Source organism: Hemitrygon akajei, unplaced genomic scaffold (assembly GCF_048418815.1).
Source record: "Hemitrygon akajei unplaced genomic scaffold, sHemAka1.3 Scf000076, whole genome shotgun sequence".
NCBI classification, from domain to species: domain Eukaryota; kingdom Metazoa; phylum Chordata; class Chondrichthyes; order Myliobatiformes; family Dasyatidae; genus Hemitrygon; species Hemitrygon akajei.
The window spans coordinates 3,602,577-3,629,870 of NW_027331962.1; the positions used below are offsets into that span (position 1 = coordinate 3,602,577).

Sequence of the window (27,294 nt, forward strand, 5' to 3'; positions counted from 1 at the left end):
GGACATTTTTTATACTCCTCAAATACCTTTTTTGCTCCCTGCTTTCTATACATGTTATACATTTCCCTCCTCTTCTCTATCAGAGTTCCAATATTCCTTGAGAACCAAGGTTCCTTATCCTGATTCACTTTGATTATAATCCTGACAGGAACATAAAGACTCTGTACTCTCACAATTTCTCCTTTCAAGGCCTCCTACTTACCAACGGCATCCCTGCCAAAGAACAACCTGTCCAAATCCACGTTTTTTATATCCTTCCTCATTTCTTCAAAATTGGCCTTTTTCGAGATTACAACCTCAAACCGAGGACCAGGTCTATCGTTATTCATGATCAGGTTGAAACTAATGGTGTTATGATCCCTGGAACCGTAGTGTTCCACTACACACACTTGCCTCACCAGTCCTAACTCGTTTCCTAATGGGAGATGTAATATTGCATCCTCTCTAGTCGGTATCTCTATATATTTTTAAAAAAATTTTTCCCCTCTTTATTGTTTCAGAATAATTCCTAATTGCCATATCCATTATTATTTTATGATCAGTCAACACATTTTGGATAGCTGAACTTTGACCCATCTGTGATAGTTATGTTTTTGGCCATTACAAGGCATTCATTTCTGTTTATTTCTCACAAGATTCTAGTTTCACAGCCCAAAATGATTTGGGCTGGAACTGATAACATATCTCCACATATATTTCTCTTTTTTTTATATAGGGAAGTTAGGGGGGAGGAGTTAAGGGGAGGGGGGATGGGATACACATTTTTTTTCCACTCTTGTAATTACTTAAAAATGCAATTAAATAAAATTTATATTAAAAAAAGCATGAACGTCATGAACTTTGTTGTACTAGACTTTTGGAAAGTTTTAAACAAGTTTTGAGGTTTGCTAAAGTTTGCACAGAGGTATTTCAGCAATAGTTAAATTATTGTGGGTATCTCTATATATTGATGGAAACATGGGAAACAAGCCGAGTTGCAGGAAACTTGCTGGGTGATTGGTGTGTGCCCTATGTTTTAGTAATTACTACATCCCTGTGAAACTGATTCAATGCTTGAGGGTCTGTTGAGAATGCCCCCCGTGAGGTGTCAATACGCTGTGCAGTACAACCGTCAGTCCTGATGGATAAACAAACCATTACTAACATGGACCTGTAAAACAGTCAGCATGTATTTCACCATGAACTGGCCTGTGGGTGGGCGGGGGGGGGGGGGAGGTGTGGGGGAGTGATCGATGGAGAAGGAACTGCGTTATTTTGAGAGTATTCCTGGTACAATTGAACTTCTGAAGAACCTATGAGGAAGTAATGACCACAGTTTCGTCTTTCTGACTTATCTAATATTAGCAGACTGTGAGGTGTTAAACCCTGCTACAGAACAAACGAATTCAATTGCAACATGCACCGTCCCTTGCTCCAGTACCAGCAGGTAATGGCCGATGTGTGCACTGTCTGTAGAATGCAGCACAGTTGCTCGCCAGGGCTATTCTGCGAAAACATTCGGACCACCATTCACACCACTACAAAGTACCCCACCCCCAACTAACAACCCTGCTCGCACAGAGGGCGAAGGTCAGCAAGAAAAATGAGGAACAAGGCGATTAAACGTCACTTTTGCCAGCAAGACAATCTTTTGGACTGCACGGAGAGACAATATTCTTTCTCGCTGCCCATTCCCTTCAGGAAAGATGAACGAGACATTGCAGGGTCACAGTCCTCCTGTCCCTCTGCAAGAATGGTCACAGTGGGTGCGGCCTCTGCTGTGCAGCTCCCCAGTAACAGGGTTCAATCGCAGTGTGTGTGTGTGTGTGTGTGTGTGTGTGTGTGTGTGTGTGTGTGTGTGTGTGTGTGTGTGTGTGTGTGTGTGTGTGTGTGTGTGTGTGTGTGTAATTTACGTACGCACTCTCGAACATACACTTCACAGAACGTTGCAGCACAGAAATAGGCCTTTTGGTCTTTCCTGGCTGTGCCGAACCATTTCTCTGCCATGTCCCACTGACCTGCACCAGGCCCATATCCCTCCATACACCTCTCATCCACGTAGCTGTTCCAGTTCTTCTTAAATGTTAAAAGTGAGCCTGCATTTACCACTTCATCTGGCAGCTCATTCCACACTTCCACCACTCTCTGTATGATGAATCTCCACCATCCAATGTTCCCTTTAAACTTTTTCCCTTCACCCTTAACCCACGTCCTCTTGTTTTTGTTTTGTTTTTCTCCCCTAGCCTCAGCGGGGAAAGCCTGATTGCATTCCTTCTATCTAAACCCATCATACATTTATATAACTCTATCAAGTCTCCCCTCATTCGTCTACGCTCCAGGGAATAATATCCTAACCTATTCAAGTTTTCTCTGTAGCTCAGTTGCTGAAGTCCCGTCAACATTCTTGTAAACCATCTCGGCACTCTGTCAACCTTATTAACATCCTTCCTCCAATCTGGTGACCAACACTGCTAACAGTAGTCCAAACTCGGCCTCACCAAAGCCTTATCCAACTTCACAATAACATTCCAACTCTTATACTCAGTACTTTGATTAATAAAGGACAATGTACCAAAAGCTTTCTGTGCTGCTCTATCTACCTGTGACGCCACTTTTAGGGAACTTTGTTTCTGTGTTCCTAGATCCCTCTGTTCTACTGCACTGCTCAGTGCCTTCCCATTTACCTTGGATCTTATACCTTGGGGTTTCCTTCCAAAGTGCAATACCTCTCATCGGCCTGCATTAAACTCAATCTGCGATTTCTCAGCCCATTTTTGCAGCTTTTTCAGATCCCTCTGCAAGCGTTCAAAACCTTCCTCACTCTCCACTACACCTCGAGTCTTTGTACCATCAGCAAATTTGCTGATCCAATTTACCACATTATCATGCAGATCATTGATTTGGATAACAAATAACAATGGACCCAGCACTGATATCTGTGGCAGACCACTAGTCACAGGCCTCCACTCAGAGAAGCAGTCCTCCACTACCACTCTCTGGCTTCTCCCATTGAGCCAATGGCTAATGCAATTTACACCCTCACCTTGTGTCCCCAGCGTCTGTGTCTTCCGAACTAACTTCCCATGCGGGACCTTGTCAAAGGCCTTACTGAATTCCACGTAGACAACATCCACTGCCATCCACTTTCCTTCTAACCACCACGAAAAGCTAATAGATTTGTTAAACATGACTTACTACTCACAAGCCGTGTTGACTCTCTGTAATAAGTCGCTGTCTATATGAATACTAATAGATCCTATCTCTTAGTACTCCTTCCAATAGTTTATCCACAACTGACTACAAACCTACCGGCCTAAGATTATCCTTCACCTTGACTGCCTGAGCTACCTCATGTCTCCTTTCAGCCCTCCTGAGTTCTTTCTTAAGTATTTTTGGACATTTTCTATACTCCTCAAATACCTTATTTGCTCCCTGCTTTCTATAGATGTTATACATTTCCCTCCTCTTCTCTATCAGAGTTCCAATATTCCTTGAGAACCAAGGTTCTTTATCCTGATTCACTTTGATTTTAATCCTGACAGGAACATACAAACTCTGTACTCTCACAATTTCTCCTTCAAGGCCTCCTACTTACCAACGGCATCCTTGCCAAAGAACAACCTGTCCAAATCCACGCTTTTTATATCCTTCCTCATTTCTTCAAAATTGGCCTTTTTCCAGATTACAACCTCAAACCGAGGACCAGGTCTATCGTTATTCATGATCAAGTTGAAACTAATGGTGTTATGAACGCTGGAACCGAAGTGTTCCTCTACACACACTTGCCTCACCTGTCCTAACTCGTTTCCTAATGGGAGATGTAACATTTCATCCACTCTAGTCGGTATCTCTATATATTGATGGAAACATGGGAAACATGGGAAGCCGAGTTGCAGGAAACTTGCTGGGTGATTGGTGTGTGTCCTATGTTTTAGTAATTACGACATCCCTGTGAAACTGATTCAATGCTTGAGGGTCTGTTGAGAATGCCCCCCGTGAGGTGTCAATACGCTGTGCATTAAAACTTCAGTCCTGATGGATAAACAAACTATTACTAACATGGACCTGTAAAACAGTCAGCATGTATTTCACCATGAACTGGCCTGTGGGGTGGTGGGGGAGTGATCGATGGAGAAGGAACTGCGTTATTTTGAGAGTATTCATGGTACAATTGAACTTCTGAAGAACCTATGAGGATGTAATGACCACAGTTTCGTCTTTCTGCCTTATCTATTATTAGCAGACTGTGAGGTGTTAAACTCTGCTACAGAGCAAACGAATGCAATTGCAACTTGCACCTTCCCTTCCCCCAGTACCAGCAGGTAATGGCCGATGTGTGCACTGTCTGTAGAATGCAGCACGGTTACTCGCCAGGGCTATTCTGCAAGATCATCCGGACCACTATTCACACTACTACCAACTACCCCACCCCCAACTAACAACCGTGTTCGCACAGAGGGCAAAGGTCAGAAAGGAAAATGAGGAACAAGGCGATTAAACTTCACTTTTGCCAGCAAGACAGTCTTTTGGACTGCACGGAGAGACAATATTCTTTCTCGGTGCCCATTCCCTTCAGGAAAGATGAACGAGACATTGCAGGGTCACAGTCCTCCTGTCCCTCTGCAAGAATGGTCACAGTGGGTGCGGCCTCTGCTGTGCAGCTCCCCAGTACAGGCTTCAATCGCTGTGTGTGTGTGTGTGTGTGTGTGTGTGTGTGTGTGTGTGTGTGTGTGTGTGTGTGTGTGTGTGTGTGTGTGTGTGTGTGTGTGTGTGTGTGTGTGTGTGTGTGTGTAATATACATACGCACTACACAACATATACATCACAGTACGTTGCTGCATAGAAATAGGCCTTTTGGCCTTTCTTGGCTCTGCCGTACCATTTTTCTGCCATATCCCACTGACCTGCACCCGGCCCATATCCCTCCATCACCTCTCATCCATGTAGCTGTTCAAGATCTTCTTAAAAGTTAAAAGTGAGCCTACATTTAACACTTCACCGGGCAGCTCATTCCACACTTTCACCACTCTCTGTATGATGAAGCCCCCCCATGTTCATTTCAATCTTTTCCCCCTTCACCCTTAACCCATGTACTCCTATATTTTTTTCTCCTCTAGCCTCAGTGGAGAAAGCCTGATTGCATTAATTCTATCTGTTGCCAAAATTATTTTTTATACCTCTATCAAGTCTCCTCACATTCTTCTCCGCTCCAGGTAATAAAGTCCTAACGTATTCCACCATTCTTCTTGTACTTTCGACTGTATCTTCCTAACTAACCCCCCATGCCAGACTCTGTCAAAGGCCTTACTGAAGTCCACGCAGACAACATCTACTGATTTCCTGCATTTGCTTTCCTTCTAACCTCCTCGAAACATTAATAGATTTGTTAAACAAGACCTGCTACGCACAAAGTTGTGTCGACAGGCCCTAATAGGTCCCAGTCTATCTGAATACTTATAGATCCTATCTCTTAGTACTCCTTCCAATAGATTATCTACTACTGACTACAAACCTATCGGCCTAAGATTACCTTTCACCTTGTCTGCCTGAGCTACCTCACGTCTTCTTTTAGCCCTCCTGAGTTCTTTCTTAGGTATTCTTGGGACTTTTTAAATATTCCTCTACTACCTTCGTTGCTCCCTGTTTTCTATACATGTTATACGTCTCCCTCTTCTTCTCTATAAGAGTTCCAATATCTCTAGAGAACCAAAGTTCCTTATCCTTATTCACTTTGCTTTTAATCCCGACAGGAACATAAAGACTCTGTACTCTCAAAATTTCTCCTTTCAAGACCGCATACTTATGAACGACATCCATGCCAAAGAACAACATGTCCAAATCCACGTTTTTTATATACTTCCTCATTTCTTCAAAATTGGCATTTTTCCAGTTTACAACCTCAAACCAGGTCTATCGTCATCCATGATCAAGATGAAACTAATGGTGTTATGATCCCTGGAACCGAAGTGTTCCCCTACACACACTTGCGTCACCTGTCCTAACTCATTTCCTAATTGGAGATCTAATATTGCATCCACTCTAACCGGTACCTTTATATACTGATGGAAACATGGGAAACAAACCGATTCGCAGGAAACTTGCTGGCTGATTGGTTGTGTGTCCTATGATTTAGTAATGACTACATCCCTGAGAAACTGATTCAATGCTTGAAAGTCTGTTGAGAATGGCTCCCGTGAGGTGAGTATTAAAACCGTCAGTCTTGATGGATAAAAAAAAACTATTACTAACATGGACCTGTAAAACAGTCAGCATGTATTTCACCATGAACTGGCCTGTGGGGTGGTGGGGGAGTGATCGATGGAGAAGGAACTGCGTTATTTTGAGAGTATTCATGGTACAATTGAACTTCTGAAGAACCTATGAGGAAGTAATGACCACAGTTTCGTCTTTCTGACTTATCTATTATTAGCAGACTGTGAGGTGTTAAACTCGGCTACAGAGCAAACGAATGCAATTTCAACATGCACCGTCCCTTGCTCCAGTACCAGCAGGTAATGGCCGATGTGTGCACTGTCTGTAGAATGCAGCACAGTTACTCGCCAGGGCTATTCTACGAGATCATCCCGACCACCATTCACACCACTACCAACTACCCCACCCACAACTAACAGCCCTGCTCGCACAGAGGGCGAAGGTCAGCAAGGAAAATGAGGAACAAGGCGATTAAACGTCACTTTTGCCAGCAAGACAATCTTTTGGACTGCACGGAGAGACAAGATTCTTTCTCGCTGCCCATTCCCTTCAGGAAAGATGAACGAGACATTGCAGGGTCACAGTCCTCCTGTCCCTCTGCAAGAATGGTCACAGTGGGTGCGGCCTCTGCTGTGCAGCTCCCCAGTACAGGGTTCAATCGCAGTGTGTGTGTGTGTGTGTGTGTGTGTGTGTGTGTGTGTGTGTGTGTGTGTGTGTGTGTGTGTGTGTGTGTGTGTGTGTGTGTGTGTGTGTGTGTGTGCGTGTGTGTGTGTGTGTAATATACATACGCACTATACAACATATACATCACAGAACGTTGCTGCATAGAAAAAGGCCTTTTGGCCTTTCTTGGCTCTGCCGTGCCATTTTTCTGCCATGTCCCACTGACCTGCACCTGGCCCATATCCCTCCAAACACCTCTCATCCATGTAGCTGTTCAACTTCTTCTTAAATGTTAAAAGTGAGCCTACATTTAACACTTCATCGGGCAGCTCATTCCACACTTTCACCACTTTCTGAATGATGAAGCCCCCCCCCCCATGTTCATTTCAATCTTTTCCCCCTTCACCCTTAACCCATGTCCTCCTGTTTTTTTCTCCTCTAGCGTCAGTGGAGAAAGCCTGATTTCATTAATTCTACCTGTTGCCAAAATTATTTTATATACCTCTATCAATTCTCCCCACATTCTTCTCCGCTCCAGGGAATAAAGTCCTAACCTATTCAACCTTTCTTCCTGTACTTTCGACTGTATCTTCCTAACTAACCCCCCATGCGGAACCCTGTCAAAGGCCTTACTGAAGTCCACGCAGACAACATCTACTGATTTCCTGCATTTGCTTTCCTTCTAACCTCCTCGAAACATTAATAGATTTGTTAAAAATGACTTGCTACGCACAAAGTTGTGTCGACTCGCCCTAATAGGTCCCAGTCTATCTGAATACTTATAGATCCTATCTCTTAGTACTCCTTCCAATAGATTATCTACTACTGACTACAAACCTACCGGCCTAAGATTACCTTTCACCTTGTCTGCCTGAACTACCTCACGTCTTCTTTTAGCCCTCCTGAGTTCTTTCTTAAATATTTTTGGTAATGTTTTAATATTCCTCAACTACCTTCGTTGCTCCCTGTTTTCTATACATGTTATACGTCTCCCTCTTCTTCTCTAACAGAGTTCCAATATCCCGAGAGAACCAAAGTTCCTCATCCTTACTCACTTTGCTTTTAATCCCGACAGGAAAATAAAGACTCTGTACTCTCAAAATTTCTCCTTTCAAGACCTCATACTTATGAACGACATCCATGCCAAAGAACAACCTGTCCAAATCCACGTTTTTTATATACTTCCTCATTTCTTCAAAATTGGCTTTTTTCCAGTTTACAACCTCAAACCAAGAGCCAGGTCCATCGTCATCCATGATCAAGTTGAAACTAATGGTGTTATGATCCCTGGAACCAAAGTGTTCCCCTACACACTCTTGCGTCACCTGTCCTAACTCATTTCCTAATTGGAGATCTAATATTGCATCCTCTCTAGTCGGTACCTCTATATACTGATGGAAACATGGGAAACAAACCGAGTTGCAGGAAACTTGCTGGGTGATTGGCGTGTGTCCTGTGTTTTAGTAATTACTACATCCCTGAGAAACTGATTCAATGCTTGAAAGTCTGTTGAGAATGGCTCCCGTGAGGTGAGTATTAAAACCGTCAGTCCTGATGCATAAACAAACTATTACTAACATGGACCTGTAAAACAGTCAGCATGTATTTCACCATGAACTGGCCTGTGGGGTGGTGGGGGAGTGATCGATGGAGAAGGAACTGCGTTATTTGGAGAGTATTCATGGTACAATTGAACTTCTGAAGAACCTATGAGGAAGTAATGACCACAGTTTCGTCTTTCTGACTTATCTATTATTAGCAGACTGTGAGGTGTTAAACTCTGCTACAGAGCAAACGAATGCAATTGCAACATGCACCGTCCCTTGCTCCAGTACCAGCAGGTAATGGCCGATGTGTGCACTGTCTGTAGAATGCAGCACAGTTACTCGCCAGGACTATTCTGCGAGAACATTCGGACCACCATTCACACCACTACCAAACACCTCACCCCCAACGTAACAACCGTTCTCGCCCGGAGGGTGACGGTCAGCAAAGCAAATGAGGAACAAAGTGAGACAGGAATGGTCTGTAAGAATGGTCACAGTGGGTGCGGCCTCTGCTGTGCAGCTCCCCAGTACAGGGTTCAATCGCAGCATCAAGGGTGTGTGTGTGTGTGTGTGTGTGTGTGTGTGTGTGTGTGTGTGTGTGTGTGTGTGTGTGTGTGTGTGTGTGTGTGTGTGTGTGTGTGTGTGTGTGTGTGTGTGTGTGTGTGTGTGTAATATACATACGCACTATACAACATATACATCACAGAACGTTGCAGCATAGAAATAGGCCTTTTGGCCTTCCTTGGCTTCTGCCGTACCATTTCTCTGCCATGTCCCACTGACCTGCACCCGGCCCATATCCCTCCAAACACCTCTCATCCGTGTAGCTGTTCAAGTTCTTCTTAAATGTTAAAAGTGAGCCTACATTTACCACTTCATCTGGCAGCTCATTCCACACTTTCACCACTCTCTGTATGATGAAGCCCCCCCTCCCATGTTCATTTTTTTTTTCCCTTCACCCTTAACCCATGTCCTCTTGTTATTTTTCTCCTCTAGCCTCAGTGGAGAAAGCCTGATTGCATTAATTCTATCTATTGCTAAAATTATTTCATATACCTCTATCAAGTCTCCCAAAAATCTTCTCCTCTCCAGGGACTAAAGTCCTAACCGATTCAACCTTTCTTTCTGTTCTGTCGACTATCTTCCTAACTAACCCCTCATAACCGGACCCTGTCAAAGGCCTTACTGAAGTCCACGCGGACAACATCTACTGATTTCCTGCATTTGCTTTCCTTCTAACCTCCTGGAAAATTAATAGATTTGTTAAACATGACCTACTATGCACAAAGTCGTGTCGACTCGCCCTAATAAGTCCCTGTCTATCTAAATACTTATAGATCCTATCTCCTAGTACTCCTTCCAATAATTTATCGACTACTGACTACATACCTAGCGGTCTATAATTTCCCTTACTAACTTTGGAGCATTTTTAAGCAGCGGTACAAAATGAGCTATCCTCCAATCCTCTGGCAGGTCACCCATAGCTGCCACCATTTTAAATAAATCTGCCAGGACCCCTGCAATTTCAACACTAGGTTCCTTCAAGGTCGGAGGGAAAACCCAATCAGATCCTGGGAATTTATCTACTCTGATTTGCCGCAAGATAGCAAGCACCTCCTCCTCTTCAATAAGTATAGGTTCCATGACCTCACTACCTGTTTGCCGTATTTTCATTGACTCCATGCCAGTTTCCTTAGTAAATACAGACGCAACAAACCCATTAAAGGTCTCCCCCATTTCTTTTGGTTCCATGCATAGCCGACCACTCTGATCTTCAAGAGCACCAGCCTTATCCCTTACTATCCTTTTCCTCTTAATATATCTGTAGAAGCACTTTGGATTATCATTCACCTTGACTGCCAAAGCTACCTCATGTCTTCTTTAAGCCCTCCTGATTTCTTTCCTAAATATTATTGCACATTTTATACACATCAAGTACCTTATTTGCTCCGTTTCCTTTTTATGTTATACATCTCTCTCTTCCTCTTTACCAGAGTTTCACTATAGCGAGAGAACCAATGTTCCTTAACCTTAATCACTTTGCTTTTAATCCTGACTGGAACATACAAACTCTGTACTGTCAAAATTTCCCCTTTCAAGGCCTCCTACTTACCAACGACATCCTTGGCAAAGAACAACCTGTCCAAATCCACGTTTTTTATATCCTTCCTCATTTCTTCAAAATTCGCCTTTTTTTCCAGTTTAGAAGCTCAACCCAAGCATCATGTCTATCGTCATTCATGATCAAGTTGAAACTAATAGTGTTATGATCCCTGGAACCAAAGTGTTCCCCTGCAAACATTTCTGTCACCTGACCTAACTTGTTTCCTATTAGGAGATTTAATATTGCATCCTCTCTAGTCGGTACATCTATATATAGATGGAAACATGGGAAACAAGCCGAGTTGCAGGAAACTTGCTGGGTGATGGGTGTGTGTCCTATGTTTTAATAATTACTGCAGCCCTGTGAAAATGATTCAATGCTTGAGTCTGTTGAGAATGGCTCCAGTGTGGTGTCAATACACTGTGTAATACTACCGACAGTCCTGATGGAGAAACAAGCTATTGCTTACATGGATGTGTGAAAACAGTCAGTATGTTTTTCAACATGAACTGGCCTGTGGGGGGAGGGGGGGCAGAGTTCGATGGAGGAGGAACTGGGTTGTTTTGAGAGTATTCCTGGTTCAATTGAACTGTTGAAGAACCTATGAGGAAGTAATGACCACAGTTTCGTCTTTCTGACTTATCTATTATTAGCAGACTGTGAGGTGTTAAACTCTGCTACAGAGCAAACGAATGCAATTGCAACATGAACCTTCCCTTGCTCCAGTACCAGCAGGGAATGGCCGATGAGTGCACTGTCTATAGAATGCAGCACGCTTACTCGCCTGGGCTATTCTGCGAGAACATTCGGACCACCTTTCACACCACTACCAAATACCTCATCCCCAACTAACAACCGTGTTCGCCCAGAGGGCGAAGGTCAGCAAGGAAAATGAGGAACAAGGCGGTTAAACGTCACTTTTGCCAGCAAGACAATCTTTTGGACTCCACGGAGAGACAAGAATCTTTCTCGCTGCCCATTCCCTTCAGGAAAGATGAACGAGACATTGTAGGGTCACAGTCCTCCTGTCCCTCTGCAAGAATGGTCACAGTGGGTGCGGCCTCTGCTGTGCATCTCCCCAGTGCAAGGTTCAATCGCAGTGTGTGTGTGTGTGTGTGTATGTGTGTGTAATATACATACGCACTATACAACATATACATCACAGAACGTTGCAGCATAGAAACAGGTCTTTTGGCCTTTCCTGGCTGTACCGTACCATTTATCTGCCATGTCCCACTGATCTGCACCCGGCCCATAACCCTCAATACACCTCTCATCCACGTAGTGTTCACGTTTTTCTTCAATTTTAAAAGTGAGCCTGCATTTACCACTTCATCTGGCAGCTCATTACACACTTCCACCACTCTCTGAGTGATGAAGACCCCTCACAATGTACCCATTAATTTTTTCCCTATTCACCCTTAACCCACGTCTTCTTGTTTTTTTCTCCCCTAGCCTCAGTGCAGAAAGCCTGATTGCATTAATTCTATTTATACCCATCATAAATTTATATACCTCTATCAAGTCTCCCCTTATTCTTCTATGCTCCAGGGAATAGAGACCTAACCTATTCAAACTTTCTCTGAAACTCAGTTTCCCATGTCCCGACAACATCCTTGTAAACCATCTCTGCACTCTGCCAGCCTTATTAACATCCTTCCACTAATTTGGTGACCAAAACTGCACACAATACTCCAAATTCGACCTCACCAATACCTTATCGAACCTCACCATAACAATCTAACTCTTTTACTCAATACTTTGATTTATAAAGGCCAATGTACCAAAAGTTACCTTTCCTACCCTATGTACCTGTGACGCCACATTGTATCTGTATTCTTAGATCCTTCTGTTCTACTGCACATCTACCGTGCCCTAGCATTTACCTTGTATGTTCTACCTTGCTGTTTCATTCCAAAGAGCAATACCTCACACTTGTCTGCAGTAAACTCCATCTGCCATTTTTCAGACCATTGTTCCAGCTGGTCCAAATCCCTCTGCAGGCTTTGAAAACCTTCCTCACTGTCCGCTACACCTCCAATCTTTGTATCATCAGCAAACTTACTGATCCAATTTGCCACATTATCATCCAGATGATTGATTTGGATGACAAATAACAGTGGACCCAACACTGATCTCTGTAGGACACCACTATTCACAGGCCTCCACTCAGAGAAGCAGTCCTCCACTACCACTCTCTGGCTTCTCCCATTGAGCCAATGGCTAATGCAATTTACTACCTCACTGTCTATTCCTAGCGACGGTATCTTCCTAACTAACCTTCCAAGCGGGATCTTGTCAAATACCTTACTGAAGACCACGTAGACAACAAAGGACTTGACTTCATCCACTTTCCATTTAAACTCTGCAAAACTCTAATAGATTTGTTAAAAATGAGCTGCCATGCACAAAGCCGTGCTGACTGTACCGAATAAGTCCCTGTCTATCTGAATACTTATATATCCTATCTCTTAGTACTCCTTACAATAATTTATCTACTATAGACTGCAAACCTACCGGCCTATAATTTCGCTGATTACTTTTGGAGTATCTTTAAACAACGGAACAACATGAGCTATCCTCCAACCCTCCGTCACCCCACCCGTAGATATTAATATTTTATATAAATCTGCATGGGCCCCTGCAATTTCAGCACTAGTCTCCTTCAAGGTCCGAGGGAATACCCTCTCATGTCCTTGGGATTTATCTACTCTGATTTGCAACAAGATAGCAATCACCTTCCCCTCTTCAATATGTATAGGCTCCATGACCTCACTAAGTGTTTGCCTTATTTTCATTGACTCCATGCCAGTTTCATTAGTAAATACAGGCGCAAAAAAACATTAAAGATCTCCCCCATGTCTTTTAGTTCCACGCATAGCCGACAACTCTGATCTTCAAGAGCATCAGCTTTATCCCTTATCCCTTTATCCCTATTTCCTCTTAACATATCTGCAGAAGCATTTTGGATTATCATTCACCTTGACTGTCAAAGCTACTTCATGTCTCCTATTAGCTCTGCTGATTTCTTTCGTAAGTACTTTTGCACATTTTATACTCCTCAACTACCTTATTTGCTCCCCGTTTCCTTTACATGTTATACATCTCTCACTTCTTCTGTATGAGAGTTCCATTATCCTTAGAGAACTAAGCTTTCTTATCTTTATTCACTTTGCTTTTAATCCAGACTGGAACATACAAACTCTGTACTCTCAAAATTTCCCCTTTCAAGGCATCCTACTTACCAACGACATCCCTGCCAAAGAACAACCTGTCCAAATCCACGTTTTTTATATCTTTCCTCATTTCTTCAAAATTGGCCTTTTTCCCTGTTTAGAGCCTCAGCCCAAGCATCATGTCATTCGTTATCCATGATCAAGTTGAAACTAATGGGGTTATGATCCCTGGAACAAAAGTGTTCCCCTGCACACACTTCTGTCACCTGACCTAACTTGTTTCCTAGTAGGAGATCTAATATTGCATCCTCTCTAGTCGGTACATCTATATATAGATGGAAACATGGGAAACAAGCCGAGTTGCAGGAAACTTGCTGGGTGAAAGGTGTATGGCCTACATTTTAATAATTACTACAGCCCTGTGAAAATGAATCAATGCTTGAGAGTCTGTGAGAATGGCTCCAGAGAGGTGTCAATACGCTGTGTATTACAACCGACAGTCCTGATAGATAAACAAGCTATTACTTACATGGATGTGTGAAACAGTCAGTATGTTTTTCAACATGAACTGGCCTGTGGGGTGGGGGTGGGGGTTGAGTGATCGATGGAGGAGGAACTGTGTTCTCTTGAGAGCATTCCTGGTACAATTGAACTTCTGAAGAACCTATGAGGAAGTAATTACCACAGTTTCGGATTTCTGACTTATCTATTATTAGCAGACTGTGAGGTGTTAAACTCTGCTACAGAGCAAACGAATGCAATTGCAACATGCACCGTCCCTTGCTCCAGTACCAGCAGGGAATGGCCGATGTGTGCACTGTCTATAGAATGCAGCACAGTTACTCGCCAGGGCTATTCTGCAAGAACATTCGGACCACCTTTCACACCACTACCAACTACCCCACCCCCAACTAACAACCGTGTTCGACCAGAGGGCAAAGGTCAGCAAGGAAAATGAGGAACAAGCCGGTTAAACGTCACTTTTGCCTGCAAGACAATCTTTTGGACTGCACGGAGAGACAATATTCTTTCTCGCTGCCCATTCCCTTCAGGAAAGATGAAAGAGACATTGTAGGGTCACAGTCCTCCTGTCCCTCTGCAAGAATGGTCACAGTGGGTGCGGCCTCTGCTGTGCAGCTCCCCAGTGCAAGGTTCAATCGCAGTGTGTGTGTGTGTGTGTGTGTGTGTGTGTGTGTGTGTGTGTGTGTGTGTGTGTGTGTGTGTGTGCGCGCGCGCGCGCGCGCCCGTGCGTGTGTAATATATATACGCACTATACAACATATACATCACAGAACGTTGCCGCATAGAAATAGGCCTTTTGGTCTTTCCTTTTGGCTGTGCCGTATCATTTCTCTGCCATGTCCCACTGACCTGAACCCGGCCCATATCCCACCATCCACCCCTCATCCCTGTGGCTATTCAAGTTCTTTCTTAAATGTGAAAAGTGACCCCGCATTTACCACTTTATCTGGCAGCTCATTCCACACTTCCTCCGCTCTCTGTATTATGAATCTCCACCCACCAATGATCCCTTTAAACTTTTACCCTTTCACGCTTAATCCCTGTCCTCTTGTTTGTTTTCTCCCCTCGTCTCACTGGAGAAAGCCTGATTGCATTCATTCTATCAATTCCCATCAAAATTTTATAGACTTCTATCAAGTCTCCTCTCATTCTTTCCGCTCCAGGGAATAAAGTCCTACCTTATTCAAACTTTCTCTGTAACTCTGTTTCTGAAGTCCCAGCAACATCCTTGTAAACCATCTCTGCACTCTATCAACCCTATTAAAATCCTTCCTCTAATTTGGTGACCAAAACTGCACACAATACTCCAAATTCGGCTTCACCAATACCTGATACAATCTCACCATTACATTCGAACTCTTAACTTCGATACTTCGGTTTATAAATATCAATGTACCAAAAGCTCCCTTTGATACCCTATTTGGCGGTGACGCCAATTTTAAGGAATATTGTACCTGTATTCCTAGATCCCCCAGTTCTACTGCACTCCTCAGAGTCCTACCAATTACCTTGTATGTTCTATCTTGGATCTTCCTTCCAAAGTGCAATACCTCACACCTGCCTGTATTAAAGTCCAGCAGCCATTTTGGGTCCATATCCTTCTGCAAGCTTTGAAAACCTTGCTCACTCTCCACTACACCTGCAATCTTTGTATCATCAGCAAATTTGATGATCCAATTTACCACATTATCATGCAGATCATTGATTTGGACGACAAAACACAATGGACCCAGCACTGATCTCTGTGGCACACCACTAGTCACAGGCCTCCACTCAGAGAAGCAGTCCTCCACTACCGCTCTCTGGCTTCTCCCATTGAGCCAATGGCTAATGCAATTTACTACCTCACCATGTATTCCCAGCGACTGTACATTTCTAACTAACCTCCCATGCGGGACCTTGTCAAAGGCCTTACTGAAGTCCACGTAGACAACATCTACTGCCTTGCCTTCATCCACTTTCCTTCTAAACTCCTCTAAACACGAATGGATTTGTTAAACCTGACATTCCATGTACAAAGCCGTGTTGACTCTCCCTAATATGACCCTGTCTATCTGAATACTGATAGATCCTATCCCTTACTACTCCTTCCAATAATTTAGCTACTACCGACTATAAACGTACCAGCCTATAATTTCCCTGATTACTTTAAGAGACTTTGTAAACTCGGGACAACATGAGCTATCCTCCAATTCTCCGGCACCTCACCAGTAGATACCAGCATTTTAAATATATCTGGCAGGGCCCCTGAAATTTCAACACTAGTCTCCTGAAAGGTCAGAGGGAATACCCTTACAGATCCTGGGGATTCATCTACTCTGATTTCCCTCAAGATAGCAATAACCTCCTCCTCTTCAATCTGGAAAGGTTCCATGACTTCACTACGTGTTTGCCTTGTTTTCATTGATTCCATACCAGTTTCCTTAGTAAATGCAGATGCAAAAGAAAACATTAAAGATCTCCCCCATTTCTTTTGGTTCCATGCATAACCGGCCACTCTGATCTAAAAGAGGACCTGCTTTATACTAACTATCCATTTGCTCTTAATGGATCTGTAGAAGTACTTTGGATTACCATTCACCTTGACTGGCAGAGCTACCTCATGTCTTCTTTTAGCCCTCCTGAGTTCTTTCTAAAGTATTTTTTTGGACTTTTTATACTCCTCAACTACCTTATTTGCTCCCTATTTCCTATACATGTTATACATCTCCCTCTTCTTCTCTATCAGTGTTCCAATATGCCTTGAGAACCAAAGTTCCTTATCCTTAATCACTTTGCGTTTAATCCTGACAGGAACATAAAAACTCTGTTCTCTCAAAATGTCTCCTTTCAAGGCCTCATACTTATGAACGACATCCGTGCCAAAGAACAAACTGTCTAAATCCACGCTTTTTATATACTTCCTCATTTCTTCAAAATCGTTTTTTTTCCAGTTTAGAACCTCAAACCGAGGACCAAGTCTACCGTTATTCATGATCAAGTTGAAACTAATGGTGTTATGATCCCTGGAACCAAAGTGTTCCCCTACACACACTTCCAGCACCTGTCCTAACTCTTTCCCTAATTGGAGATCTAATATTGTATCCTGTCTAGTCGGTACCTCTATATATTGATGGAAACATGGGAAACGAGCCGAGTTGCAAGAAACCTGCTGGGTGATGGGTGTGTGGCCCATGTTTTAATAATTACTACACTCCTGTGGAACTGATTCAATGCTTGAGAGTCTGTGAATGCTTAAATGGCTCCAGTGTGGTGACAATACGCTGTGCATTACAACCGACAGTCCTGATGAATAACCAAACCATTACTTACTTGGATCTGTGAAACAGTCAGTATGTTTTCCAACATGAACTGGCCTTTTGGGTGGTGGGCATGAGTGATCGATGGAGGAGGAACTGGGTTGTTTTGAGAGTATTCCTGGTTCAATTGAACTGTTGAAGAACCTATGAGGAAGTAATTACCACAGTTTCGTCTTTCTGACTTATCTATTATTAGCAGACTGTGAGGTGTTAAACTCTGCTACAGAGCAAATGAATGCAATTGCAACATGCACCTTCCCTTGCTCCAGCACCAGCAGGTAATGGCCGATGTGTGCACTGTCTATAGAATGCAGCACAGTTGCTCGCCAGGGCTATTCTGCAAGAACATTCGGACCACCATTCACACCACTACCAACTACCCCACCCCCAAATAACAACCCTGCTGGCACAGAGGGCGAAGGTCAGCAAGGAAAATGAGGAACAAGGCGATTAAACGTCACTTTTGCCAGCAAGACAATCTTTTGGACTGCACGGAGAGACAATATTCTTTCTCGCTGCCCATTCCCTTCAGGAAAGATGAACGAGACATTGCAGGGTCACAGTCCTCCTGTCCCTCTGCAAGAATGGTCACAGTGGGTGCGGCATCTGCTGTGCAGCTCCCCAGTAACAGGGTTCAATCGCAGTGTGTGTGTGTGTGTGTGTGTGTGTGTGTGTGTGTGTGTGTGTGTGTGTGTGTGTGTGTGTGTGTGTGTGTGTGTGTGTGTGTGTGCGCTTAATCAATGTGCTTGAAAAACTTGCTGGCGGATGAGTTGTGTGTCCTGTAGTTTAATATTCATTACATTCCCATGGAACTGATTCAATCCTTGAGAGTTGTTTTGGAGTGTCTTGTGTGCGGTGTGAGTATTATGCTTTGTACAACCTCCAGCCCTGATGGAAAAAGAAGCTATTATTAATATCGATGTGTAAAACTATCTGTATTTTGTTCGCCATGATCTTGGGGGATGGGGGAGTGATAGATTGAAGAGGAACTGGTTTGTTTTGACCGTATTTCTGCTTCAATTGCAACTGCTGAAGAAATTGTGGAAGTAACTACCGCAGCTTCCCAATTCTCTCTTACCTATTGTTACCAGACTGTGCAGTGTTAGACCCTGCTACAGAGCAAACGGATGCAGTTGCAACATGCAAGTTCCCTTCCTCCACCACCCATAGATGTGTGCACAGTCTATAGAATGCAGAATAGTAACCTACCAGGACTATTCCACGAGAATCCCCAGACCACCACTACTATCACGACCAACTACCTCACCCCTACCAACTACCCCACCCCTACAAACTACCCCACCCTACTCCTTAACGACCGTTCTCGACCTGAGGGTAAAGGGGAGCAAGGAAAAAGAGGAACAAGGCAATTAAAGACTACTTTTGTCCCCAAGATTCCCCGCCACTCGGAAATCAGTCTGAGCTGCCTGCAACACGGTGCGGGTCCGATTCCCGGAACTCCCTGCCTGACAAAACTTTGGTAGCATCTTTCCCAGACAGCGTCTGACAGTTTAAGGAGAGAGCCTAACACAAACCGCTCAGTGAGGGGTTTGTTGAGGGAGGGGTGATAAATTCCTGCCTTGCCAACAGCAACCAGACTCATCCCTTAAAATACAAACAATCCGCACCACACTTTGATGTAAACATTCCTCTGGGAATTGTTTTCCTGGTGACCATTTATCGCTGAGATTTATCTCAGAGGAGAGAATAAGCTCACTGTGTAATCTATCAACACACAATGATATTGGAAAAAATCAGCCAACATCCCTTACCACCAGAGCCCGAGAAACGCACCCTGTACTGCTAAACATCGCTACTCCTCCCTCAGCTTTCTGAACGATAACAACTGGAACTGGGTGCCTGGAGAATGTTTCAAATCAGAACCAGATTTATCACCACTGATATATGTCATTTAATCTGTTCTCTTGTGGCAGAAGTACAGAGCAATAGATAACCGTGTCTACGAGCTAAGATAAGAAGCATAGAATAAAGTTGCGGTAGTATTCATGGGTCCATAGACCATTCAGAAATCTGATGGGGGCGGAGAGAATTGAGCGTGTGTCTTCTGGTTCATATTCCTTCTCCCTGTGAGTAATATTAATAAGTCGAGTTCAACGTTATAATGAGTCATAAATGTTAATCGTAATGGAACAACTTCAGAACGTTTACAAAGGAGGGATCAATACAAAATGATGGATACTTTCCCTGTCTCTGAAATTCCAGCCTCTACACCACTCCCTCTCTGAAACCGCACCCCGTCTATGCACACACTCCCAGTCTCTTTAGACATCTTGCCCCCACGCCTCTCCGACTCTATGAGGGCTCCTGCAGCAAAACCCATCTATTTCTCTCTTACCACAGCCTTCCCCGAATACCACCTGAAGCACTACAAAGATCTCGGTCTCGTAAACCCCTGTCCCGCCCCGCACGTGCAATCTAGAGCCTCCTCCAGTCCCGAGACCTTCCCTGTTTCTGTGTCTCCTTTCAAGCATTACACCATTCCCGTTTCTCTACGCCCTTCTGGCCTCTACAAACTCTCTCTCTGTATCCATCTCAAGTGCTGCTCCCCTCACCGTCTCTGTAACCATCCCCGGCCCCTATGGCTTTCCGCATCTCTGAAACTGCCAGCACCCTCAATGAAACAGTCAATGTCCTTGGGAGACATGGCCGTGCACATGTGTAGATCATATTTTCACTTGTCGTACGCATTTGTTGTCGGGAAAAATTGCAAGTTTGAACCCGGTTTGGGTGAAGCCTTCTGTCAGTGGGTTTAGAATTTCGGAGTTCTTGTCCCCGGATGGATTTAGAGGGCAGATCACTGAGAGGGACTTAAAGAGTGGGAGATTAATGCTTGAATGGTCGTGGTTGTAAATTGGCAGTGGGTAAAGGCTAATGGGGAAGTGGGTGAGAATTGTCTGGGACAGATACTGCTGTATGGTTGGAGACGTTAGCTGACCGAAGTAGTTCCCGGTCCTGTTGTTTCCGTGTGTACATCCGACAGGTGATATTGTGGACACTGTAGGTATCCAACCAGGCAAGGGGCATGATCTCTAATCTGACAGCACAGGACTAAGCACATTAAATTCTGACATTCGTCAGAAACTTTTCACTTCCTGTTTCTGAGAATTAAGGGTTCGTTGAATTGAGATCGTGAAGTGCTTGTTACACAATACCAGGCTATTCGGAATCAACTATTTTTATAACAAAGGAAGCGGCCGATTGAAAACTGGAGAAACTAAATCAGCAGCAAAACTTTATTAACCCTTTATAAACCCCCAAAGTGATAGAGAGGGCAGAGAGGGGGATTGAACACGGGTCCCCGCAGCGGCGCCAGTGGAGACCACAACCATCTCTGATCTCCAGTCAGTGCTCTGTTTCCGAGTGTCATTTCGTCCTGCAAATGGCACAAATGTAGAAATTACTCTAAAGAAAGGACGGTTCAAGCAGCAACTGTGGAAAAAGACACAGTCTGCGTTTCGTGTCTGGATCAGCGATGAAGATACCAGGAACCAAGAGCATGAATTTGGTCTCCCACCGAGACGTTGTTTCCGACAATTTCTGTTTCCACTTCAGAATTCCAGCAGCTACGGGGATTTTGTTTTAAATTATAATTTACTGGTATCTTTCCTGAAACTGGCAATGCAGATTTCAGTCATAATTTAACAATAGACTGCGGAGTTGTGGGATAACTGAGGATAATAGGCCGGGTGAATGGTCGGAGTTCATTGCACAGGGTAGGACAACCTATATGAAACTCTGCTGGTATCCTTGGCTGCGTTAGCAGTGAAACATTTCCAAATGTGATTAAAGTGCGTGGAGGTTTAACGTGTGGATATCTGTGGCACATATGGATATATGATAGATATGTACAGAAATACATCTTCTGGAAATGCTTGTTTGATGATGAACTTCAATAAAAAAATAAAGTACAAAAACAAGTGTTCCTCATTTTCACCTGTAGGGAGATGGGTCTGTTGAACTGCGAATACTTGGCCTCCACAGCTGCCTGTGACAAAAGATTGCCCGGTTTCATCAATCTCTGTTTAAAGAAATTCCTTCTCAACTTCCTTTTAAAAGTTCGCCCCTCAACCCTGAGGCCGTGTCCTCTGGTCTCAGAGTCTCCCACCACAGGAAACATCCTCTCAACACCCACTCTATCAATTCCTTTCACCGTTCGATCGGTTTCAGTGAGGCCACCCCTCAGGCCCAGAGCCATTGAAAGCTCTTCATGTGACATGCCATTCAATTCTGGAATAATTTCTGTGAACCTCCTTGAGCCCTTCTTCAGTTTCAGCACATTGTTGGTCAGTTCAGGGGTTTAAACCTGCTTACAATGCTGCAAGTGAGGCCTCACCCGTGCGTTATAAAGTTACCGAATCACATCCTTGCTTTTACATTCTAGTTCTCATGAAATGAATGCTAACACCTTCCTCATCAAACACCAAACCTGCAAGTGAAGCATTAAGCGAACAAGTTTGAAACTAAGTTGAGCAACAAGCATCATTTCACTGGGTTACAGTGAAACATCGACACGAGGGAGACTGATGGAAGAACCACATGAAGTGACCGAATTATGGGATCAATCAACATGCTGCAAATCAGAAGCGACGTCACATTTCTGCCATATAGGCAGATTGAGAAAAGGGGCCGAATCTGTGACTCGGATTGATCATCATTTTCTGAGCCACTTCACGCAGCAATCGGAAGACAAGTCAGAGTTTCAGCACCGTTTTGTATTTTATTACATTTATTATTCAGCCATTAAAAAAAAACAGAGTAGTTGCTTCGGCCCTTTCAGCGAACGACAGCAAGCCCGATTGACAGAGGAGATTTAAAAGGACGTTGCCTGGATGGGGGAGCATGCCTTAGGAGAATAGCTTGAGTGAACTCGGCCTTTTCTCCTTGGAGAGATGGAGGATGAGAGGTGACCTGATAGAGGCGTATAAGGTGATGAGAGGCATCGATCGTGTGCATCCTCAGAGGCATTTTCCCTAGGATGCTAACACGAGGGGCCTAGCTTCATCGTGCTTGGAAGTAGATACAAGGGGGATATCAGAGGTAAGAGTTTCACACAGACAGTGATGGGTGTGTGGAATGCCCTCCCAGCAAAGGCGGAGGAATGGGTCTTTTATGAGACTCATTTTCATTAAAAAAATATTTTATTAATTATTATTAAAGATTAACAAAAGATACATTAACTCAATATGTCATTATATGCAATAAAGAATTAAATTAGCAACTTACTGATTAACAAAGCTAAGCAAAATATCAATAATAATAAGTGAAAATAAAGTATTAAGAATATATTTTTGAATGAAAATGAAGGAAAAAAAGAACCCGTACTAAATAAAAACCCTACTAACTGAAAATCAATCAAACAAAAAGCAAACATTGGGCCCACAACCCCGGAGCTAAACACCATACAAGCTAAGGGTGATCTCAGAGATGTTTACTTTTTCATCGACCAGTGAGTACATGGTCAGATAGATAGATAGATAGATAGATAGATAGATAGATAGATAGATAGATAGATAGATAGATAGATAGATAGATAGATAGATAGATAGATAGATAGATAGATAGATAGATAGATAGATAGATAGATAGATAGATACTTTATTCATCCCCATGGGGAAATTCAACCTTTTTTCCAATGTCCCATACACTTGTTGTAGCAAAAACTAATTACATACAATACTTAACTCAGTAAAAAATATGATATGCATCTAAATCACTAACTCAAAAAGCATTAATAATAGCTTTAAAAAAAAGTGTCCATGGGTAGTCATAGAGACAGACACAACAAAGACATTCAAGGAACTCCTAAATAGGCTCAAAGTCAAAGACAGCTAGAATTCTCCACAGGACAAAAGCATTTGATTAATCATAAAGTCGATTGAAAGGTAAACAACACGGGCTGAAAGGGCAGCCGTGTTGACTTTTCTCTACAAAATCTAGCTGCCCATATCCAACATGAAAGTTCAGAGAAAGAAATAATTATACTTAATCCTTAAAAGCAGCTGGGGAATGCAAAAACAATCTCCAAGGACGCCAAAACAATAAAATTAAACAACGGAGAAAAATACCTGTGTAATCTCTAATGAAGAAAATATCTTTCTGTTCAAGACTCCTTGATTGAGGCTTAAGAACACAGAGACTGTGTCATTTGCTGTGTGTTTATCAAACCCTAAAGCTCATTAGGTGTTTCCTAATCCCTGGAAAGGCACTTCCGCCGTCCATGCTCGTATCCCGCCCACTCTGTCCAAATGGGTTTGGGTCTCTGAGACACTAATGGAAGGTGAATGCGAGGGAAGTGACGAATACGGATTCCCCTGCTCATAGCGAGCTCTGTGACGCTGAGCGTGAAATTAATGGAATTATTCCCACTTGGCCTCTTGTGCCGCGGCACCGGCCTCACGCCAAGTGAATAACGAATCTAAGCTGTGGGTTGAGCGTGAAGCGCTAAGATATTTCATGTTTTTCAGCGTAACTAGTAGTCAGAAAACTACCGGCACATGATGTGGGTCAAGACGGTGTAGAGGTTAGATCACACAGCAAAGTTGAGTGGGAAAATGTCGGCGGCAGTGTGAAGGTGTCAATTATGGGACATAGGAATCTGGGCTGAGGTGAGGGAACTAAGCTGCTGTGATACAAACAAGTCAAAACCTTCAGTGATGACTTCGTCCTGAGGATGTGAAACGCAGAAAAGATCTAACCGAGACCTGGAGAACAATTATAAAGAAACAATGAGGGATATTCTGAACGGTGGCTCTTCCTTCGATGGTTGTCCTTCCTCTGTGTCAATTCACGAGCCAACCATCCTCCTCTTCACCAGTGACGTCATCTGCGGAAACAACACACAATTTATGCTGACCACGTCAGCAAGCCGAAAGTGCTGCTGCTGGGGAGGATAAATACGAAGTGATGACTTTTGATTCTGTGTCAAGCATCGTGACAATGCAACCTTGCATACAACTAGAAGATTTCATATTGCCACGGGCCCAGGAAATTTGTTCCTTTCAATAACAATATATCGCTGTACGATGCCGCCAAACTCCAGTCTTGCGCTGTTACGTGTCTCGAAACTGCTAATCACGGGCACAACCATGGTCCTGCACGGCTCACAGAACGGAAACTAGTGGATACGTTTCCTTTACAGGTGACACGATGTATCGGCAGCCCAATATCCCGTTCACTTAGCTCTTCAGATCACTGTAAACAGATCGGTTCTCCAGGACAAGTCCCTGTTAATGAGAGGAAATCAGCATGATTAGCAGATATTTTTATTAAAAATTTTGTAAATGAAGAGAACTGCAAGAATATTGAAGAGTATCTGCGCTCATTTAATAAATTATGTCTGAAAGTAACAGGGAACAGTTGGACCATGACGAACAGAGGATCCGAGACAGACAGACATGATCCCTAAGCGGAAGGGCGCGTAATCCCTTGTCCTTTGCTTCCCTTCCGTCAAGAAGATCAGAGTGCTATTTCCAACTTTCTAGTCGTCAAAAACAATTTCATAGAAATCTGCAGCTTGGAATGTCAGTACTAATCCCTCTACTCCCTCTTCAGCGACCCGTTTCAGAATGCTGGGGAGCAGTTAATCCCGGTGATTTCTCCACCTTCAGCCCTTCCAGCTTATCTTGCATCTTCTCCTTATTATAGTGACTGCAACCACTCCGGTGCCCTGACACTGTCATACTGATGGTCTGCTCCGCAGTAAAGACTGACACATATTACTTCAGGAGTTCATCCGCTGTGTGATTCATCATACTGTGTGAAGTGGAAACAATTACATCAAAAAGGGAATGACGCAAATAATTCCCTCACCATGTAAGTGGAGTTTCCATCTTCTGCATTGTTCCTTGCGCCCTGAAAGGAGAAATGGAAGATTTCTATTGTGACGTTTAACCTTGCGCTGAACAGTTGTATTCTGTCTCTCCACATGTAAACCTCAGGGTATCAATCTTCGCATTCACTGCTGCTTGGACGCGACCCATCACATTACTTCTCTTCTCATCTTTCAAACAATGACTGAGATCATGAACATAATACAAAGATCCAACCTGTTCATTCCTTGAGAAATTTTCATAGTTTCCCGATGCGTTCACGGTGTTTGTATCCAAGGTGCCTGCGGGAACAATACAGTTACGTCACAGCGGTGAAGAGCATCATGGGCCGTTGTTAATACAGCCGATGTCAATCCGGCCACAAAACAAAATGCCAGCGACAGCACGAACTACATTCCCACAAACGCCAGAAACAGGTAATCCCCTGTATAGACAGCCAATAATTTAGGGTAGATACAGAAAGGAAAATACCATACCGCCCCTCTAATGATATTGTAATCCTGAGTTGAAAATGTCTACTTATTTAACCGGACGTCCCAACAACCCAAACAGCATTATTCGTGACCATTCGCTCGGATGAAAACCTCCAGCTTCTGTGCACGAGGAACTCCCATATCTAAATGAAATGTTAAGATTTCCAGGAGCTCAGAAGTAGAACAGTTGAAATGCAGTTCACTCACCCTTCCTTCCGGAATTGACGCTCGTGTCGTACTGGGATTGTGGGGGATCATTGATCCTGAATAAACAGAAGCAAAGGTCAAAACATGAATTCGGAAGAAGTGACTTTCTTGCACTGATACACCGAATGAGAACGGCTCCTACAGTTCCATCGGATACTCCATGGTTATTCCCTGAATCTATTCCGGTTATGTGATGCCCGATTCCAGTTCTACTCGATCTTCACAACAGTGGCCATATTGGATTGCACAGCGATAGTGTTTCGGGCTTTCAGATCTCAGTTTGTCAGGGGAAAGTGACACATGTATCACTGAACGCTTCCGCTTTCAGACAAATGTTCAAATTTCTGGAAAACAACGCCCACGTGAAAGATTAATGCTGATTCTGTCCACGGACTGTCCCTGATATGTGGAATGATTCCAGAATTGCTGATCAATTTTAGCAGCTTTTGGGAAATGAGATGTAAAAAAAAATGCAGATAGGTGGAGCCCGAGCGGACCCCGTTTTTTTAAAATCACCAGACGAGAGTCGAGAATTGACCAGTTGCAAGTTGATTGTTGTCGACAGGGCAATATTCAGTCACATGTGGCAAAGTTATTTCCCATGAGAGGGGATTATAGGACAAGAAGACACGACTTCAGGATTGAAGGGCGTCCATTTAGAACAGAGATGCGGAGAGATTACTTTAGGCAGACTCCCGTAAGTCTGTGGAATTTGTTGCCACAGGAGTCTGTGGAGGCCAAGTCACAGGGTGTATTTAAAGCAGAGATAGATAGTTTCTTGAATAGCCAGGATATCAAAGGGTCTGGGAAGAAGGCAGGGGATTGGTGGTGACCGGACGAATTGGGTCAGTCCATGATTGAATGGCGGGGCAGACTCGTGGGCTGAATGGCCCACTTCTCCTCCTGTGTCTTATGGTCTTATGGTCTGATATGCGTTACCGCCCACCGAAAGGACATCAGTGCCTGGTGGGCATCTCCACCCATGCACCGTTCGTGTTCCATTCCTGAGCCTTCACATGTCCCGTCAGCAGATATTTATCTATTTCCCTCTCCAACTTGTGTAATTTGCTTCATTCGCCTGTCGCATCTGAAACTCGCGTTAAAGTTTTTGGTATATCACTTTTGCAAAAAAAAAGAAAAAATTAACATTTTAATAATTAAAATAATTAAAATAATTAATAAAAATTAATTCTACCGCACCATATTAAAAGTAGAAGCGATATTAGGAGAAAACATGCATTTACCCGCCAGTTTTCCTCGC

General features: G+C 43.5%; 1 protein-coding gene across 1 annotated transcript in view; it reads right to left on the reverse strand.

Annotated features, from left to right (window-relative positions):
* The window catches only part of LOC140722389 (uncharacterized), a 278,780-nt gene that overhangs the window by 115,217 nt on the left and 136,269 nt on the right, over positions 1-27,294 (reverse strand). The window lies entirely within an intron of this gene.